This window comes from Delphinapterus leucas, chromosome 10, assembly GCF_059928025.1.
Source record: "Delphinapterus leucas isolate spDelLeu-1000000601 "Yukka" chromosome 10, BTC_Dleu_Yukka2, whole genome shotgun sequence".
NCBI lineage: Eukaryota > Metazoa > Chordata > Mammalia > Artiodactyla > Monodontidae > Delphinapterus > Delphinapterus leucas.
The window spans coordinates 3,136,061-3,155,848 of record NC_143138.1 but is presented as its reverse complement, the minus strand read 5'-3'; positions in this window follow the sequence as shown (position 1 = coordinate 3,155,848).

Below are 19,788 nucleotides of genomic sequence, written 5' to 3'. Positions count from 1 at the left end.
TCTCGCTTTCTGTTTACTCAGAGTTCTCTTTCTCCTGCGCCGTGGGAAGCCAAGTAGACATTTGCTACGCAACCTGTGTTATTAATACACATTCTTTATGTCTTTTCTCAGGGGAAGATGGAGCGGCAGGAACCTTACACCTCTTGGAAAAGCTGCCCATGTGACCTGGTGTGTCAGAAAGTTACCTGGCCCGCCCTGTGAATGGCATATCTCTCTGCAGATTTGCTTAACAGATACTAATTAAACATCTACCGTACACAGCATTGTGTCAACGCACAGGAACAGGGAATCAAAAGAAGGGTAAGATATATTTCTCTTCTTGGAACTTAAAAAAAAAAGAATTAGGATGCAGTGTGACACGCCATACTGCTGTGGGAACATGAGGTAAGAGCCTCTAACGATTCCTGGGGGAAAGCTCCTCTGGGGTGATACATCTGACTTCCCAATCACAGTGGCTTCTTCTCTGCCAGCTGCTGCCGGTGCTCCTGACTTAGGGACCTTGCATTGGGAAAAGAGACCCACGTTCCAATTCTGTTTTGTCTGTGTCAGGCACTAAAACCACCCCAATCTGAGGTTTCCATTTTGCAAATAAATGCACCGAGTGCTGGTATAGGTTCTTTAGACAAAAGAGGATCAGGGTACGGAAAACCAGTTTACACCTATGCTTTCAAAGCAAGAAATCCAATGCTGGATTTTGGGGAAACTCCATGGTTGAGGAAATGGGAGTTATAGTGGCAGGGGTGGGGCATTAAGGGGCAGTTCGCCTCAGTAAAAATCGCCTACCCAAAAATAAATAAAGGAAGGAAGAAAGAGAGGAAGGGAGGGAGGGAGGAAGAAGAGCAAAAAAGAGAAGGAAAGAAGGAGAGCTTCCCTGGTGGCGCAGTGGTTGAGAGTCCGCCTGCCGATGCGGGGAACGCGGGTTTGTGCCCCAGTCCGGGAGGATCCCACATGCTGCGGAGCGGCTGGGCCCGTGAGCCATGGCCGCTGAGCCTCCACGTCCGGAGCCTGTGCTCCGCAACAGGGGAGGCCGCAACAGTGAAAGACCCGTGTACCGCAAAAAAAAAAAAAAAAAAAAAAAAAAACGAGAGAAAGAAAGAAGGAACAAAAGAGGAAAATCGGAGATCGGTATGGATTTAAATCCTATTGACTCTCTTCAGTCAAAATTCAGAAATGTTTTGGGTAATAATCCATTAATGTCTATGAAGTTTTAGCATTAAATCATTAATCTGAGTATCTAGGAGGGAGATCCCGAGACCAAGGATCCAATTTTGGACAGGGATCAGGGCAACTGTCGAAGAAGGGGGTAAGACCCCGAAGAGAGTAGCCTGGGTAGGGGCCACCCTGGTAGGAAGGTGTGGCCTGTGTGGCACAGCACAAGGTGAGGACGGCTGGGACCCCGTGCAGGGGAGAAGGTCCACCTTCCGCTCCCGGACACTCTCACGCCTTCCCTGGCTCCAGTTTCTCTGGAAGGCAACCACCGCGCACCTTCCTTCGCAGGCCGGGTCTCCGGTGAACTCCTAGGGCCTGGCCCCGCACCTGCTTCTTTCCTGCCTGCTCGCTCCCCCACTGACCTTTCCAAACCACAAACCAGGGTGTTGGGCTGGGCCCCTCCTCCTCCCTCATCTGCCATCCTTAAGCAGGCACCAAGCATGCCAGTCCATCCACTGCTGTCCAGTCCTGTTTTTGGACCTTAGCTCTGGCCAAACCATCTCAAGACTGCATTAGTGAGAGAGACCATTCACTGGGTTCTCTACTGAAAGTCATCTTTCCAACCATCTTCCATCCTGGAGCTAGAGCGAGCTCTCCAAGCACAAATCTGAGGTGTTCCTCCCGCGTTGTCCTCGGGATAAACTCCAAACTGGTTAGCATGCCACACAAGGACCTTTGGGATTTGAACGCAGCCTTCGGGCCGGCTCTTGTCACACCCCTACCACGGCCCCCAGAGATGCCCACAGCATCCTGAACGCACACTTGCTCTGCTCCTGGGCTTTTGCACAAGTTGCCTCCTCGTCTGCATGGCCTTCCTGCCTGCCTGCCTGCGCTTGGCTAACTTCTATTTATCCTTCTTGGTCTCTGCTGGGCATCATCTCCCTAAAGGAAGCCTTTTCTTCCCACCATTTCCCCACAAGACGGGGTGTGACATGCCTGGTATGTGCTCACACAGCACCTGACCTCACCCCTACGAGCACCACCGTCCTGATCTAGGAGTGCAGAGCTGGCTTTGAGTCCTGTGACGTTTCCGGTAACTGACACAGTAACTGACACAGAGCAGACGCCGTGTTTGCTGAAGGAAGGAAGGAAGGAGCGAGGGAAGGAAAGGGGTTCCATGATACTTGGTCTCTTTACTCATTTTCCTAAATGCTAACGTCTTCTCCCTCTCCCCTGCCCCTTTTCTGCTCATTAACACTGTAATACGTGGTTTAAAAATATTGATTAATAATCTAGAGCTGGAGTGACCTTCCTCCTGATGAGACCAGACCGGTCATGCAGGTGATGAATGATTGTCTAGTACTGAATACTTACCATGACTGAGTCATTCCTTTGAGGAAAAGACCCAAACCAGAAATCTGTCGCTATGAACAATATACCAGAGCGCTTAAGAGATTAGCTTTGGTCTCTGAGACACCTGAGTTCAAGTCTCAGCTCTGCCATTTGCTATGACCTTGGGTATTATTTGACCTCTTTAGGTCTTAGTTTCCTTATCTGTAAAATGGTATATACTAAGGAAAGTAAAGAATTTAGCTCTAAAGTTCTGAGTAAGGATTTGATTGACATAATCATGAAATCTTTGGAGCTCTTCTTGTCAGAAACATCATCTCAAATCCTGTTCTAACTTGAGAAAGGCTTACAAACTATATAAGAAAAGACACTTTTATCATACTCACTTATGGGCGTTTTATCTAAGTCATAAACTCTCAGGTTTACATGATCACTAAGAACTGTTATAGTTAATAAACACTCACGTGTTTCTTATCATTCTATCATCGGACTAGTCACATCTTTGGGTATCACACCTTGTTCTATGTTTAAACCACTATTATTTTGCATTTTCATAGTTGATGCAGCTAAACCTCATCCTAATCAATGTGAAAATGTGACACCTGGGAGTGGGGTGATGCAAGTAATAAAATCCAAGAGCGGCATTGGCTTAGTGGAGAAAGCCAGGATTTGAACAGTCACAAAATAGAGATCATTAGTTGGGAAGTTAGTGACCTCTGTGATGCTGTAGCAGAACATTTGTTCCAACTGTCACCTGCTGAAGCGGCCAAAGAAAATGTGCAAACCGAGGGAGTAGCCAAGGGAAAAGGGAGCACATGTAAAATTTTGATTTGTATTGGTTTCTTCTTGTGACTTTTAGCCAAGATATGAACTTGGGCTGGAACTATCCCTCCTGCCGGCACAGATGGGTGGAAAAACGCCTTTGCTATGGGATGTCTTTGCCTGTGATCTAAATCGACTGAGTCATAATTGGGAGTCTTGCAGGAGTGAAAAATCCAACCACATTGTCCCTCAATATCCTCGCAGGGATTGGTTCCAGGATGCCCCGTGGACACCAAAATCTCAGATGCCCAAGTTCCTTCTATTGTACAAAATGGCGTAGTATTTGCATATAACCTATGCACATCCTCCATGCACTTTAAATCAACTCTAGGTTACTTATAACAACTAATACAATAGTTGCCAGGTGTGCCAAATTCAAGGTTTTGCTTTACTTTCTGGAATTAAAAAAAAAGAAGAAAATTTCCACCAGAGGTTGGTTGAATCCATGATCCAGAACCTGTGGGTATGGAGGGCTGACAGTACTTTACCCAGACTGAAGCAGGAGTAAGAAGTGGCTGCAAGCCCATCCTGCCTTGGCAGGAGAGAAGAAGGTGGCCCCAAGCCCTTCTCAACCATCTTCCCTGGGATTCGCTGCCAGACAATGGAAACAAGCCCAGCCATAAAGATCAGATGAGAGGTGTTGCCTGCCATCCCACCCAGCTCTTTCTTTTAGTTTCAGATGGTCTCAAGGAGAGCCAATGTCAATTTGAGAGGGAAGGGATGGGCAGAGCCTAAAGAGCTCTAAATAAAAGATGCGACTTCAGGCTTAAAGGGTGTTTCTAGACACAGTTTTAGGCTGAGGTAACTCATGCTTGGAACTAACTGGAAGCAAATGGGTTGGTGGCTTACTATATTTGGCTAGAAACCTCCAGCTTGGCCAGCAAAATCTTATGATTATTCAGCTCTCCAAAGAATCCCTGGGTCTCTGCACCTGCACAAGCAAGAAGTTGGCTGTGGAAACCAAGCAACTCCAAAGAAGATCACATCCTCCAACACCCACGGCTCAGAGACAGCCGTGCAGGCAAATGGACAAGGCAGAACCTCCTAGAGGGCAAAGGCCAAAGGTCTGGGAGGAGTTCCCCCAAGGCAGCAGCTGCCAGGGGACCAATCAAGGAATGTACTCCCTGCCAGGAAAGGGGGTCTTTGCCCCTCCTGTCCTCCTGCAGGATTTGATCAGTGCTGTAGCCCATACTTGCAGTATTTCCCTTTCCTCCTTTTGATGACAGGAGTTTATCATGGTTATTCTCCTCCTACTTCAGCGATTCTCTTGCATGTAAATGCAGATAACTTTTTTTTTTTAATTACCAGACCGTGAGGAACCACATCGGAATGCAATGGAGATGACTTCACATCATCTAGAGATGCTGAACTCTGAGTGAGGTGCAATAATTGGATGAGACTTTGAGGTCATCTCCTCTGCAGAGGGAAAGGCATGGGTCTAGGTAGGCGAAAAGGGGTGTGCTTGGATATTTGGGGAGCCAAAGGGGCAGACTAGAGCAGAAACTGATAGCTGCATTCCAACTCTTCTCTTTTCCTTTAATATAAGAATCCTGACTTTAAAATTGGATTGCCTACCTCTAGATGTCTTTGAACTGAGAAATGAATAAGGTTCCATCTTATTTACACCTCTGTATTTTAGGGTTTTGTGATAGGAAGCTGAATCTCATCACAGTCGATACACTCTGTGTGATTTGGCCAATTATTAAGAACGTGTAGTAGTTGATTAGGGGTGTGGATTTGAGGTCTGGTCCACTGATGAACTGAACTATTTATTGCCTGGGAGGTTGAAAAGAATTACCTCTGTTGCTTCCTTTAGCTCTGGAAACAGTCAGAGTTAGACTGAATTAGGATGTAACCCTGATACATTTTTAGGATTGGAAAAGATTCCATAGTGTTTTGCCAATTTAAAGTGATTACAGAGTGGACACCCCGTCTGGCAGATGGCATCCTGCCTGGGAGACCAAGGGAAGAACCAGGGGTTATGGTTTGGGTGGGAGCAGCTCTGTCACCCACACTCTCTGATCCGGCCCCAGTGTCCAGTGTTAGCAAGAAGGGGTGGTTTCTCATGTCTGGTAATTTAGAAGAAGGACTCATTAGAGAAGTAGTCAAATTTAGTATATTAAAGTCAGTTCAATAATTTTATTTTACTTTCTATGGGCTTTACATAGGGTTTCTCAAGCTCACACTATTGTCAGGTTCTACCAGACAGTCCTCCACTGTGGGGCTGCCCTGTGCATTGTACGATGTTCAGGAGCGTCCCCGGCCCGACCCTCTACATTTAGTAACATTGCCCCCTGCCCAGCGGGGACAACCAAAAATGTCTCCAGACATTGCCAGGTGTCCCTTGGAGGTCCAAAGTGTCCCCAGTTGAGAACCATTGGCCTAACATGATGCTCAACACTAATTTCATGTTGTTTTACAACATACAGAGCCTGCTGTGAGCTGATGTGCTGGGCGGGGGGAAGCTATCAGCTGGTGTAATTGGAACACAGGACCGAAACAGATTTTAGTCACCTATACTTGATAGAAGCTTCAATAATAGCTATAATTCAACAAGACCTAATAAAGGCCACGCACTTTCCTCAGTACTTCACAGTCACTACTTTTTGGAAAAGTTCTTTAAAAGTGTATTATAGGGAAGTGGGGGGAGGGATAAGTTAGGAGTTTGGGATTAACATGTACACACCACTATATATAAAATAGATAACCAGCAAGGGCCTACTGTACGGCACAGGGAACTCTACTCAATATTCTGTAATGACCTATACGGGAAAAGAATCCGAAAAGCAATCTATACCTATATCTATATCTGTATAGCTGAATCACTGCGCTATACACCTGAAACTATCACATTGTAAATCAACTCTATTTCAATAAAAAATGATTAATGTTTTCTATAAAAAATATATCAAAGTATAATAACAATTCTCCTATATTTCCTTCCCATCTGAACTTTGGTATATATCCAGGCCTTGATTTTATACTTTTACTGCAAAGATATGCATCTGTAAACAGCATTCAGTGTCGCTTTGGATACTTCAGACCATTTACATAAATGGCATCATATTCTATGAGCCATCTGCAACATATCTTTTACTCAAAATTATGTACTTTTGTGATTCCACCATGTTGCAACATATAAATCTGGTTAATTTATTTTGACTTGTGAGTGGTATTCATTCTACAAATGTGCTGCGATTTTATTTACCCATCCTTGTACAGATGGACATTTGGGCCGGTTGCAGTTAATTTCTGTTATGAAGTAATGCCACAGAAAACATCTTTATATGTGTCTTTGCACCCACGTGCAAGTTCTTCTTCAGAAGTAGAATTGTTGGATCAGAAATTGTGCCTATTTTTAACTTTTCTGCATGATGCCAAATTTTCTGTAAAGTGATTGAATCAATTTACATTGAATCAATCTACATGAGAATCTCTGATTCCCCCAAATCCTCTCCAACACTTGGTATTGTTAAAATTTTAAAGTTTTTCTAATCTTATGGGAGGGAAACGTCTCACTCTGGATTTGTGTGCATTTCTATATTTTTGGTGAAGTTGCACATCTTTTCCTATATTTGTTGGCTATAGTGGTTTCTTCTGTGAATTATTGTTCAGACTCTTTGCTCATTTTTCGAATGGGTTTTCATTAAAATGTTTGAAAGAATTTTAGCATGTTCCAGACTAATGCTTTGTTTATTTTATATGTTACGAATATCTTCTTCTAGGTTTTTGTTTGTCTTCCCTTTTTAAAGTTGTCTGTTACTTTGATGTAGTCTAATTGATACATATTTTCTTTTATCATTTGTCCTTTTTGGGCCTTACTTAAGAAATCCTTTTCTATTCCAAGGTCATAAAGATAGTATCCTATATTTCTAAAAGTTTTAGTGTTTTTTTAAAGAGATTTAAAAATAATTAATTTTTGGCTGCCTTGGGTCTTTGTTGCTGTGCGTGGGCTTTCTCTAGTTGCAGAGAGCGGGGGCTACTCTTCGTTACGGTGCGTGGTCTTCTCATTGTGGTGGCTTCTCTTGTGGAGCACGGGCTCTAGGTGCACGGGCTTCAGTAGTTGTGGCTTGCGGGCTCAGCAGCTGTGGCTCGTGGGCTCTAGAGCGCGGGCTCAGTAGTCATGGCACCAGGGCTTAGTTGCTCCACAGCATGTGGGATCTTCCGGGACCAGGGCTCAGAACTCATGTCCCCTGCATAGGCAGGCGGATTCTTAACCACTGCGCCACCAGGGAAGTCCCAAGTTTTAGTGTTTTATTTAAACATTTATTTGTTTGAAACTTCTGGAGTCTTTTTAGGTGTATGGTGTGAGGTAAGGATCTCGTATATTGTCTCTCAACTTCACAACATCCTTATGAGCTTGGCATTATTCCCATTTCACAGATGGGAAAACCAAGATTTAGATAAGTGACTCGCCCATGTTTCATAGATAGTAAAAGGCAGCAGAGCCAGACCTTGAATTCAAGTTTTTTTGGTCTCCAAAATCCATGCTGTTTCCCACGTGGCATGACACTATTCCAGATGGCCAGGTGCAAGTGAGCATAATATTTTATTTTTCAAAAAAAATTTCCTGCATCCTTATTGTGAGGGTATCACTTATCTCTAAGGATATCCTAGAATGGAGATTCTGAGGTTAACTCACTTTTCTTCCAGTATAGAATTTCTGGTCCTCTTTGGTCCAGGATCCTCCAAGCCTTATCTGCCCTGAAGCCACAGTGGTCAGTAACTGAACCTTGGACTGAACTGGGAATAAAAATGAAGTTGAAGTAGCCTCAGCCATCACTGATTCCTGGAATTTCATCTGTATATTTAGGATTCTCTCTCTCTCTCTTGTGCCCAGCTGTTCTCTGGAGGTGGGCATGGTAGACTCAAGGACGAAAAGAATAAAGAGGAGGGGCTGAACAGTCCAAAAGAGCTGTTGGAAGTGTGTTACTGTTTTTCTTATGGATTTATAAGGTTGCTTCATCACAGAGGATTATTAGCTCCTTTTCTGTAATATTTGTTGCAAATATTTCTTCTTCATGTCTGTTATTTTTCTCTTTTAGCTTTGGCTGTGATATCATTATGTTCTGATATATATTTTTGCATATTCAAATCTATCCATCTTCCCCATCATTTCTTATATTACTTTTATGCTTAGAGAGCCCTCACTAGCCTTAGATCAGTTAGAATCACATATAGTTTCCTTTAGAAAAGTTTTCAAAGTTTTCTTTAAAATTTGTTTTCATTACATAAACAAAATATGTTTTATCGTTATGATTATTTTTCAGATCATACAAAAGAATTTAACACGAATAGTAATTCCCCTCCTCTCTTCCCAGCCTCCATCTCCACTCCCCAGAGCCAATCACTGTCAACAATTTCTTGTGTATTGATTCTAGTATATTTTCATGAATGTAGAAGAGAAAATGAATTCACAGCAGCAGGTCGTTCAGTGTGTGTCCCAGAGCTGAAGACTCTTGGTTTTAGTTTTCCCCAGTCTGAAGGGAGCTAGAAGCTTCAGAGGTTACCACGGAATTCCCTAGAGACCCAGTGGCTAGGCCTCCACGCTTCCACGGCCAAGGGCCCGGGTTCGATCCCTGGTTGGGGAACTAGGATTGTACAAGCCTTCCGGCGCAGCCAAAAAAAACCAAAGAGGCCGCTACACTGGCCGTGCAGCCCTCTCCCCTGGCTGACATATAAGCAGAGACAGGAAGGCTGTGGACGAGAGTTCCCTGGAGCAGGGAATCCTCCATCTAGGGCAGGGGTTCTTGATCTGGAGTCTTCAGGGATTTGTGGATGGAATTCAGGGGGTCCATGAACATGCATGGGAAAAACAGTCCATCTTTATTTTCGCGATCTTCTAGCTGAAATTTAGCATCTCCTTCCATTATGAATGTAGGCAGCAAATCAGCTTAGTATTTGCAACAACTGTAACTTTGTCACCGATAGAAACCACAGGTGTTCCCATATCACATCCAGTTAGAAATATCTCAAAATGTCATTTAGATTCATCACTACTTAGAAATTACTGCCAGGACTTGTATTAAGTGTCAATAAGATAGCACACATATTAGAGGGCACATTTTAAAAAATGCTTTTGAGAGCTGTACTTCAATATAATGTTTCCACATCACATATTTTATTTTATCAATTTAAAAACATTACCCTGAGAAGGGATTGCCTAAGCTTCGCCAAACTGCCAAAGGGATCCACGCATAAGAGAGATCTCGGGAGTGGGTGCGTGGTTTGGGGAGCCCCTCCTGTGGCCCCTCACGGCCAAATGAGGGGCTCCAAGATTGTCACAAGTAGTCTGGCCATCCTTCTGATGCCCCACCCAAAGTGGTTGGTTGGCGAGGAACCCCTTACCCTTACCCCCGACCCTCACGCTGTAATGAATGTAGGTGAGGGGGGCTATGAGACGAGGTTACCTCGAGTGCATCTCCTGGATCAGACAATAGGGCAACAGTGACACCCTCCAAGGTCTCCGGAAGAACCAGCACATGTGAACTCTCTAGGCACAGGCGCACAAAGCAGGATGCTGCAGGACGTAAGAAAAAGTACTTTTGCTTTGCTCTTTCGCCCTCCTTCCCACCCAAGCCCAGAGGGGTAAGAAGCAGCAGAGGGGGATGGGGTGGGGAATAGAACCCCAGGCAAAAGTAGCATTGCTCTCCTTCCCAGAGGACCCTCGGGCCACAAGACCTGCTGGAGATGGATGGAGGGGAAACGTCTTTGAATGGATGTGAAATTAATCTTCGGCTTAGCGTGGCCTGACTTTTTAAAACCTGAAGTAGAATTGTAATGACCAGAATGAGGCTGCTCCTACAACCAGGTGACTACAGAACTGTGTGCTCAGCCCAAGAGGTCAGGAAGAGACCGGGAAGGAAGATTTGAAGGCAAAGGTTGAAAAAAGAAGCCATTTTGTGGTATGTTCCACCCAGTGTAGACCACCCACTGTACTGGTCTTCTGTACTTGCTAATCCTTTTTTTTCTTTTTTTTTTAACACAACTCTTATTTTTTACTTTACTTCTCTGAGTCACATATATTTTTATGGTTTCATTTTTTAAAAATGTCACTCTTTAACACAAGCGGAATGTTGCCATGCTGTGTGTGTGTGGGGAGAGGGCAGCATGCCTACTCCCCTAAGTCAGGGATCCCCGAGTGACCACGAAAGGCCTGGACAGTCACTGCACACCTGCCTTGCAGATTTCACCGGGAGGGTGTTGCTTTTCCTTCGGAGGCTTGTAGGGCCCTTGTGGGTTGTAGTTAGGCAGGAGGCTGCTGAGGCCCTGGGGGAGGGAAGGAAGGACAGCTGAGTCACATGGGGACACACGCTGTTTATGGAGAATCTCTACCAGAGCTGAAACAGGAGGGAAAGGGGCAGGGCACAACCTTTAAAAGAATGACACAGCCATTGTGGACATGACAAAAACATGCTTAGAACCGACTAGGTCCAAGATGGTGGAAGATTCGACTTCCAGTGGACCTTGGGCCTCATTACACACTCATTATAATACATTAGCTAAATGACACACCCACTGGTGCCATGACATTTCCAAGGCTGGAAATGGGCCAAGAAGTGGGCAGTGGCCCAATTCCTGGGAATCCCCACCCTTTCCCCAAAATAGTTGGAATAATCCTCCCATTCATTAGCCTATGAAATTACCCAGCCCATAAAAACTAACCACCCCATATTTCAGGGCCTCCCGCCTTCTGAGATGGTCCACGCTCTGTCTGTGGAGTGTGTTTCTCCCAGGGCCGCTCTCGCCTTTTGAGACGGGCTGCATTCTGTCTATGGAATGTGTATCTCTCTAAATAAATCCACTTCTTACCTATCACTTTGTCTCTCACTGAATTCTTCCTGCGACGAGACATAAAGAACCTGAGCTTCATTAAGTCCTGAGACCAGGTATGTGATCTCAATTAAAAGACAGTAGGTTCGGGCTTCCCTGGTGGCGCAGTGGTTGAGAGTCCGCCTGCCGATGCAGGGGACGCGGGTTCGTGCCCCGGTCCGGGAAGATCCCACATGCCGCGGAGCGGCTGGGCCTGTGAGCCATGGCCGCTGAGCCTGTGCGTTTGGAGCCTGTGCTCTGCAACGGGAGAGGCCACAACAGTGAGAGGCCCGCGTACCGCAAAAAAAAAAAAGGTATACTACATGTTGATCTGATATATTTATATACTGTAATATGATTGCCGTTGTCTGGGTTTTAGATAGACAAGAGATCTGAGAGGAGAGATGGTCTGGATATGTGGATGTGGGTTCTGTATCCTCAGCATGGCTTATTGATCCTGGTGTGTGTTTGTGTGTGTGTGTGTGTGTGTGTGTGTGTACACACCCGTGTGTGTATGCGTGTGTGTGCAAAGTGAGGTTTCAGAGAAAGTAGATTCAAACAAGACTTGAAGGAGGCCTGAGTAGAAGAGACAGCAGGATCTTCTTCTGACCTTTGGTCTAGGCTGTGTGCCAGCAGGAGAGAAAGTCTGGTTTGGAGAGATTCTGGGGGCGAAAATGCCGCAGAGGTGGGGTGGGTGTGTTTGGAGAAGAGGGCATTTTATCCCACCTCTACTGTTGTCCTCATCTCTCTGTGTTGTAAGTGGCAGGTGTGCACGGCTGACCATCAGGCTGGACTGAGTAGACACACTGTAGACATCAAATAAAGTTTGATTTGAATTGACTTGATACGAAGAGGGAGACTGGGGCCTCAGAGGAAAGGAGAGCTCTGGGAAGGCACCTGCTAGGACCGGGCTTGAGAAACAGAGCTGAGACCAGGTCACAGCCCAGGTATGTGCATTTGTACTAAATTAATGGAATAGCATGGAACTGTGCAAATAGTTTAACTTCCCTGTTGATCATACTCCAAAGTATTCTAGATTGAAGAAAAATCGTTTTTCCACTTCAAATGGCACCTGCCTTTTTGAACTGGAGCTGACAAGATACAAAGCGCACGGAAAGGGCCATGACGTCTCTTTGAAGGAGAAATGCTCTCAGATCTCTCTGCAGCTGGCAGCAGAAAGCTACCCCAGCACCAGAAGCCTCTGTCCAGGGTCTTGCTAGAATTCCTTGACAAGTCTCCAGTGACACTGGCGCCCTTTCCCTTTAATAAGCAGGAGTCTGGGACTTCTCATCAGGAGTGGAGTGGAGACGGTCCTTTCTCAGGACCTTTGGACAGTTTAGTTAAATGGCCTCTCTGCCAGCTCCCCTTACTTTTCCATTTTGTAGTTCAGCCAATAATCAGCCCAGGAAATGATTGGAAGTGTTCTAGAGCCAAGAGGGATGGGGGTGGAAGGCTGTGCACGGAGGGGAAGTGGGCAGGGGCACCTCCAGAGCTGCGGCCAAGGTGGAAGGCCAAGAAGTGTGTGTCACTGAATCACTGTGCTGTACACCTGAAATGACCACAACATTGTAAATCAACTATGCTTCAATTAAAAAAAAAAAAAAACAACATTAAATGACATCTTGGAACAATTTGGAGAATTTTGTTGTGTTTGGCACATTAAGTTATAGAATCAGTGGAGAATTGGCTTAAGTGTGTGGGGAAAAAAAACAAAGAAGTGACTCCAAGTAGGGAGGGTGAGTGCTAGGGACGGAGCCTGAGGCTAAGTCCCGTTCACCCCGTGAAGCCCACGGGGATGTCTGGAGAGTAAACAGGGCTCAGCTGCAGACCAGTCTGTGGTGAATCATGTGTCAGCAAGCCTAGTTTGACCGGGTGTCACCAGAGATAAACGAAGCAACCGCCTAGGTAATTTCATGTCAGTGGAGTGATAACAACTTAAGAAAAATTATTTTGCTAGTTGAAAAGAAAAAAAAAAGAACTTCAGAAAATAAACATAAATTCCAAAGCATGGAATAACTGTAAAATCAGTACTTGCCAGGAGTCTAAACAATGAACCTTCTAACCAACAAATGGCTTCTGTTGACAGCACCAAGCTTGCTGCCATAACCCAGCTGGAGAGGCAGGAACCGACTTTAAATGTGGAAAAGATTGGTAACCCAGAAAAAAGAGCCAGCAAGATTGAAACCAACTAGTCCTAAACCACAGACATACCATTTGTCACCATTTCACCACCAGCCTTGCTAAATAGCGTTCATTGAGAGCCCTGAGCCCCCAGGTGGCAGCTGGATGCCTCAGCAAACACTGCATTTTATTGTGGTGGCGTCCCACCCGAGGGGCAGCTGGAAGCCGTTTGTCAGTGAAAATTCAAGGAAGAGAATCCATGACCACTCAGGGCTTATGTTAAACACAATATCAAAAGGAGGCACTTGAAAATGTTAGTTTCTTTTGGTGGGGTGGCGCTAGGGAGGATTGGAGAGAGGGAAGGAGGAAAGAAACGCTGGGCTTTGGAAAAGCAAATCGGACTCGGTTAGATTGTGCAAAGGGGGATGACTTGGTCCCTGTCGCCATTGTTCTGTCCTAATTCACGCTCCCCGCAAGAGGTGGGCGGGACAAGGCTGCCCATAGGAAGGCAAGTCCCCCCACATGCGGGCAAGAAGTGCTTCCTGCCGGGTCTGAGAGGAGCCCTTAGGTTTCCTCTGTAAACATGGAAGGGTCGACCTTCTCCCTCGCCCGAGTGCATGTGTCTGCGATAAACCTCATTCTTTACCGATTTGGATTACAAGTGGGTTGAAACAAAGAAAACTCACACTTCTCTGGAAACCCTCTGTTCAACGGATGTCATGTTTGCCTCGCCTCATGTGTTTGTGGACGGCTACTCAGTGACAAAGAGCGGACGTGAGCAGATACATTTGGAGATTCTGTGACATACGTTTCTTAAGTTACTACGACTATGTATCTAAATGTATATATACACTAGGGTGAGGTAGAGCATACGTGGGCAGAAAACAACATTACTTTAGGGCTTACTTAGTGTCAGGTGGTTTTTGAAATTATATTACTTAAAACTCTCAATGAGTTATCCGTTATTACCCTCATTTTACAAAGGAAGGAATGGAGCCTCAGCGTAACTCATTCAAAATCACTTTCTAGATAATAAGCACCCTTCACGTGAAAACCTGTGGTCTTTTCAGTAGACATTAGCTGCCGTGATGCTGCAGCTGTGTGAGGAATTTCAGCAGTTTGAACGCTATCAGAATGAAACCTAATTTTATGATACGTTGATTGGGATATTAACCTATAAAAATTGGACTAATGGTGGCAGGGGACAACGCTAGGGAACTATTTTTGGGATCACATGGGGGTTGATTTCCTCTAATGTTTCTTCTGTAAACTTGAGTTGCCACTTAGCAAATCAGAATTTGTAAACAGGATATAAATGCTTGCATTACTTGGTAATTCGTGCGTTTGTTTCTGGCTTAGACAAGAACGGACACACTTTGGAAAAGCATGAGGACACTCCCCTTCAACATGAGCAGAATACTGCAGGGTAAATCCAGCAATGGAACGCCTTAGTGCCACCGGAAAGACACCCTCCCATGGTTTTGTTGGAATTATAAAGGGAACGAATAGATGCACACCAAGGCTCAATCATGACACTAGTGCAGGTAATACTTTCATATACTTTAACCCTCAGAGTTCCTTCATTTCAAGTTAACTAAAGGTAACCAGGTCAAGAAGCATAAAGAACTAATAACTTGATTCTCTTCTGCACGGACCAGTTGGAGCTGAGCACTTAGTTTTGGGGACTGGCAAGTTGTCTCGGGGAAATGTTATCTATGTGCCTAAAATGACTCTTCAAAAGTTCTCCTATTTTTAAAATTAAGTCCCTTTGGGCCCCTCCAGACTTACTCTCTGCTCTGCCCTATGGCCAGGGTGCTGACGGATGACGACTTCTGTCCACAGGCCCCCTTCCTTTGCCTTCCAGTTGGATTCAGCCACCGGTACTGCAGGGTAAATCCCACCCAGGGTGGGAGGAGGGAGGTGTGGGCTCCCTGCCGGCTGGCTTGTGGGGAATTCGGGCGTCTTCTCCAGGTTCTGATTCCTGCCCCTACCTCTCCAGGGGCTAGTGTCTCCCGCCATTGCTAGCCCACGATACTAGACCGCATCTGGTAGGTTTCCCTAACTCCGCCCACACCTCTGTGGAGAGCCTTTTTATGAAACTGTCCTCAAATTACTCAGTTTGGCTGTGCTGTCTTTCTTCCGCCTGGACCCTGACTGATGCCTGCTCAGCTCCCTGCTTTATACATAGCAGGGCATTGAATAAAGGCTTTTTGTTTTTTAATTTTATTTTTTAACATCTTTATTGGAGTATAATTGCTTTACAATGGTGTGTTAGTTTCTGCTAATAAAGGCTTTTTAATTTAATTAAATAGAGCAGTCTGACTTTTCTGATATTTTCATTCAAAGATAGCTTATAGTAGGGTGACCAATTGTCCTTGTTCGTTTGTGCCTGAGGGGACTTGGGACTTTTTGTTTTCAAATCAGGACAGCTCCGGGAAAACCAGATGAGGCGGTCACAGTAGCATGTACTCTTTTAACGTTTTGTAATGGTTTTTGAAGAACATATCTTTCAAAAGATTTCTATGATCATATTTAAGCTAAAGGTGTCTTACTAAACAGTAACAGACTATTTCCCACTTGTGAGAAAATCTGTGTCTGAAATACTTTTCTTAAAGGTACATTGTGTAATGTGAATAGACCGTGTGCATTATTGTGTTTTGTCTGATCAAGTCTGTTTACTCTCCAGGGGAAGTCACCCAAGGAACTAGTAAGACATCAAGAAGTGATGTGTAAGTGCTTATTAGGAATTTTGGAGTGAATGGAGGGGTAAAGTGCATCGCAGTGAAAAATGGGGCTGCTTGAATGTGGTTCCTGATTTAAAAGGTACTTTCAGGCATCTGAATGGATAGTTTCTTGTTTTCATGTCCTTCCAGTGCACTGTTATCCTGAGAACAGAGGAAGATATTTACAGGTTATGAAGAGCGGATTTTATTTCTTTGTGTTACTAATTCTATTTACTGGTATATTTTAATTCCTAAGAGATAGATCAGTTGGGGAAAAAAAGCAGCAGCTACAAACAAAGCTAACATTTTGAGAAGAAATCTTTATTTACATGTTGGAATGCAGTTTGGTTATTTTATCTTTTTCCATTAGAGATATGTTAATGAAATGACAATATTAACAGCTATCACACTGCTCTAGTAAATAGGCTACCTGGGAGGAGAAAATTTAGCTGGGTTAAAAATTTACCATGATTTGAATGCTTCTCAATTCAAGATATTATTTTCTGGTAGGAGAGCTTTTGACTATTCACTGCAGAAAGCCAGAATTTCAAATATGTATCTTTTTACCCCTGCCATTTAATATCAATTTTCTTGATCTACCCTTGCTCCCAAATCGTCGTTCCCTTCTAAGAGCTGGATGAGTTATTATAAATTGGTAATATTGGTCGTGGTAAAATTAGAATTTAATAACTCACCTCAGGTATCTCAGGATAGCTCCCTTTGGTATTATCTCTACATTGAAATGGTTGTTGTTAATATTGTTTTCCAACTATAAACTACCGCAAGGGACGCATGAGAGATGTTGACCTAAGTGTATTAAATTTAGTTCCCTGTAATAAACATTTATTGAGTACCTACTATGTGTAAGAGGATAATAGAAAATCAAATTTCACATTGAGAAGGTACTAATTCAAGCATCAAACTAATGGAAAGAAAACATCAGTAGCCACTCATTTTGGCTAGGGTGTAAAACAATTACATTACATATATTCATATATTTTTTTAGACTGAATTTCCAAGACTCGATTCCCCTTTTCTTTTGTACCCTTGTGAAATTTGTAAGAATCTGACTCAATGTTTAAGCGTAGCAAATCTTTTTTGCTTCCATGAACTGCGAGGGCATGAAATAAGATCTCAGGGTCCCAAAGTAAACTCTCCCTGCCCTCTGCAGCTAGCCCACAGATGTACTTTTCTAGGGTAGTGTGTGACGTTTGTGGATGACAATGTAATAGCCTTTGAGTTCAATGGACTTAGTAATTTTGGGGTCATAGTCCTGAGTTGCTACTACCACTGAAATGGGCTATAGAAAGGAATACAGAGGCCAAAGGACCTGTGACTTGGTTGAACACAGTGAGCAGAATTTGATCCAAGTCTAAGTTTTCTTTGGTGGCAGAGACTGTTTTCTTTCGCCGTAATGGCAAAAGAAGGTATATTGGGGAAAGCAGCCATAGATCTTCAACGAAAATTCTGGGGACCTTTTTAATGAAGAAATTATGCCGATAAAAGATCAAGAATATTTCATACTGCACATGGCCAGATGAACTAATCAACTCAAAATGCCTCATCCTGGGTAGAAACGGGCTGCCTTGAGGTCTGGCAGTCGGGGATCACCCTGGAACAGTTCCCTGCCTTTGTTTTCTTTGTTACAGTGTCCTTCCTGTGGCTCCAGACGTTACTCTAATGTTCATGAAAATGGGTCACTGAAAACCAGGAAAAGCGAGTCTCTTATTGATTAAAGAGATCAGCCAGTGGTCAGCTCAGGCCCTGCAAGAATGGGGGTCAAGACGGGTGTATGGATGCGTGGGGGGGGAGCCACGTGATCGGTGAGAAGTATTTAAAAGGGAGGCAAGATGAGGCCAACGTTTAAACCACTGGATGTTAAATTCTGTCTAAGGACCGTATAGATTAACAGTGAAACCCAGCTTTAATTCTCTTAGCTTTGTTTTAATACTCTTCATTAAAGGTGGGTTTCACCCTATTAAAAACATTTGTTTGATACAGATTAAACAGATCTGTGTTCTCTTGGACCCTGTAATTCCACTTCTAAAAGTTTATATTAAGGACAAATACCCAGATACATGCATAAGGGTGTACATAAAAGGATGCTTATCACAGCACTATCTAAAAGCAGCATAAAAGTGGAAATAATCTGAATATCTATGAACAAGGGGTGACATCCGCTTCAGAAACCCAGAATGATGCTGTAGATGTGTATGTCAAAGAAGGCCATGGTATATTATTTAGTTAAAGAGAAAATAATACCAAAAGTCATGTCTACCATTGCCCAATGGTTGTTTTTAAAAAATATGCAAGTAACAAAAAAATCAGTATGCAGGTATTAATTGGAATTAATTGCATTAATTAAATAGAGAAGTTTGGTACTCTAAACGATATTATCTCTGGGCAGTAGGAATATAAATGGCTTTTGTTTGTTTGTTTGTTTGTTTTGGCGGTACGCGGGCCTCTCACTGTTGTGACCTCTCCCGTTGCGGAGCACAGGCTCGGGACGCGCAGGCTCAGCGGCCATGGCTCATGGGCCCAGCCGCTCCACGGCATGTGGGATCTTCCCGAACCGGGGCACGAACCCGCGTCCCCTGCATCGGCAGGCGGACTCTCAACCACTGCGCCACCAGGGAAGCCCATAAATGGCTTTTTAAAAGAAATTTTATACTTTTAAGATTAAGAAGAAACTGTACAGGTATTACCTTACAAATCCAAAATAAACAAGAACAAACAAACAAAAAAACCCTTTCATTTTAAAAACTGCGATGCACCTTTGCCTAAGCAGAAGTCCTTGCTCTCAGCTGCACCTGGGGTCTGGAAGCTGCGGCAGCAAAAGCATCCCAGGAGTTCCAAACAGGAGTCGGGGAACTGAGAACAAACTCTTTCAGACGCGGCTTTGGACTCTGTACTTCCCAGACACACCCTGCTCTTCCTGATTTCTGGCTCACGTCCCTACTGCCGGCTAGTGCTTGCACTTGAATGCCCCACTGATTGCAAGGTCATCATTCCCCAAACTGACTGGGACCTCCACGAAGTCGTTCCTGATGGGATGGAATCTCTCTCTCATTCCATCTTCTGTAACTCTTTCCGCCTCTCTTGGGGCACCCACCTCCTGCTACCTGTATCTTGTATTGATTGGAGCACCTGTCTTATTCCCCTTGCAGAATGAGAGTTCCTTGAGGCAGTGTCTTTGTCTTACTCATGGCTATCCATCCTGAGGCACCTCACCCCATGTTCTTTTGATGGGAGGCACCCAAAAACATATACAGGAGATAAATGAAACAAGGGACAGCTGACTTCTGTAGGTCGCGAGCTCTCACGACACCTGGGCTTGCTTGTTATTTCTCAGCAAGGTAGAAAACCACTTTCCCATTCTATTTTGCCCTGTCAAGAATCCACTCATGCCTTGGTGAAGATAAGGAGAAAGAATTAGGGCTGCCTTCTCTGCTATTTGTACACACAGGGTGTAGGATGTGCCATCATTTGACTTGGAGGAAGTGGAAAATGGAACCCAGCCAACTATTTCTTAGGTCATTAAAAGTTATTAAAGTTGGCAATAAGCGACACGAAAGTAGCCATTGCAATATAATGGAAGCTCTGGCTACAACAACAAAAAATAATTCAGAGAAGCCAGATGGGAGAAGATTGAAAGAGAACGGGAGAGGAGAGGAAGCAAGTGAGACGGTGTCGTCAGACAGCCGCGGGGTGACGACTGCGGATTCCAGCACTCCCATGCTGAGCATCTGAAGTCAGACCAGTGAAATCATTGTTTTTAAATAACAGGCGTCCCTCTAAGCATCCTGCCCTC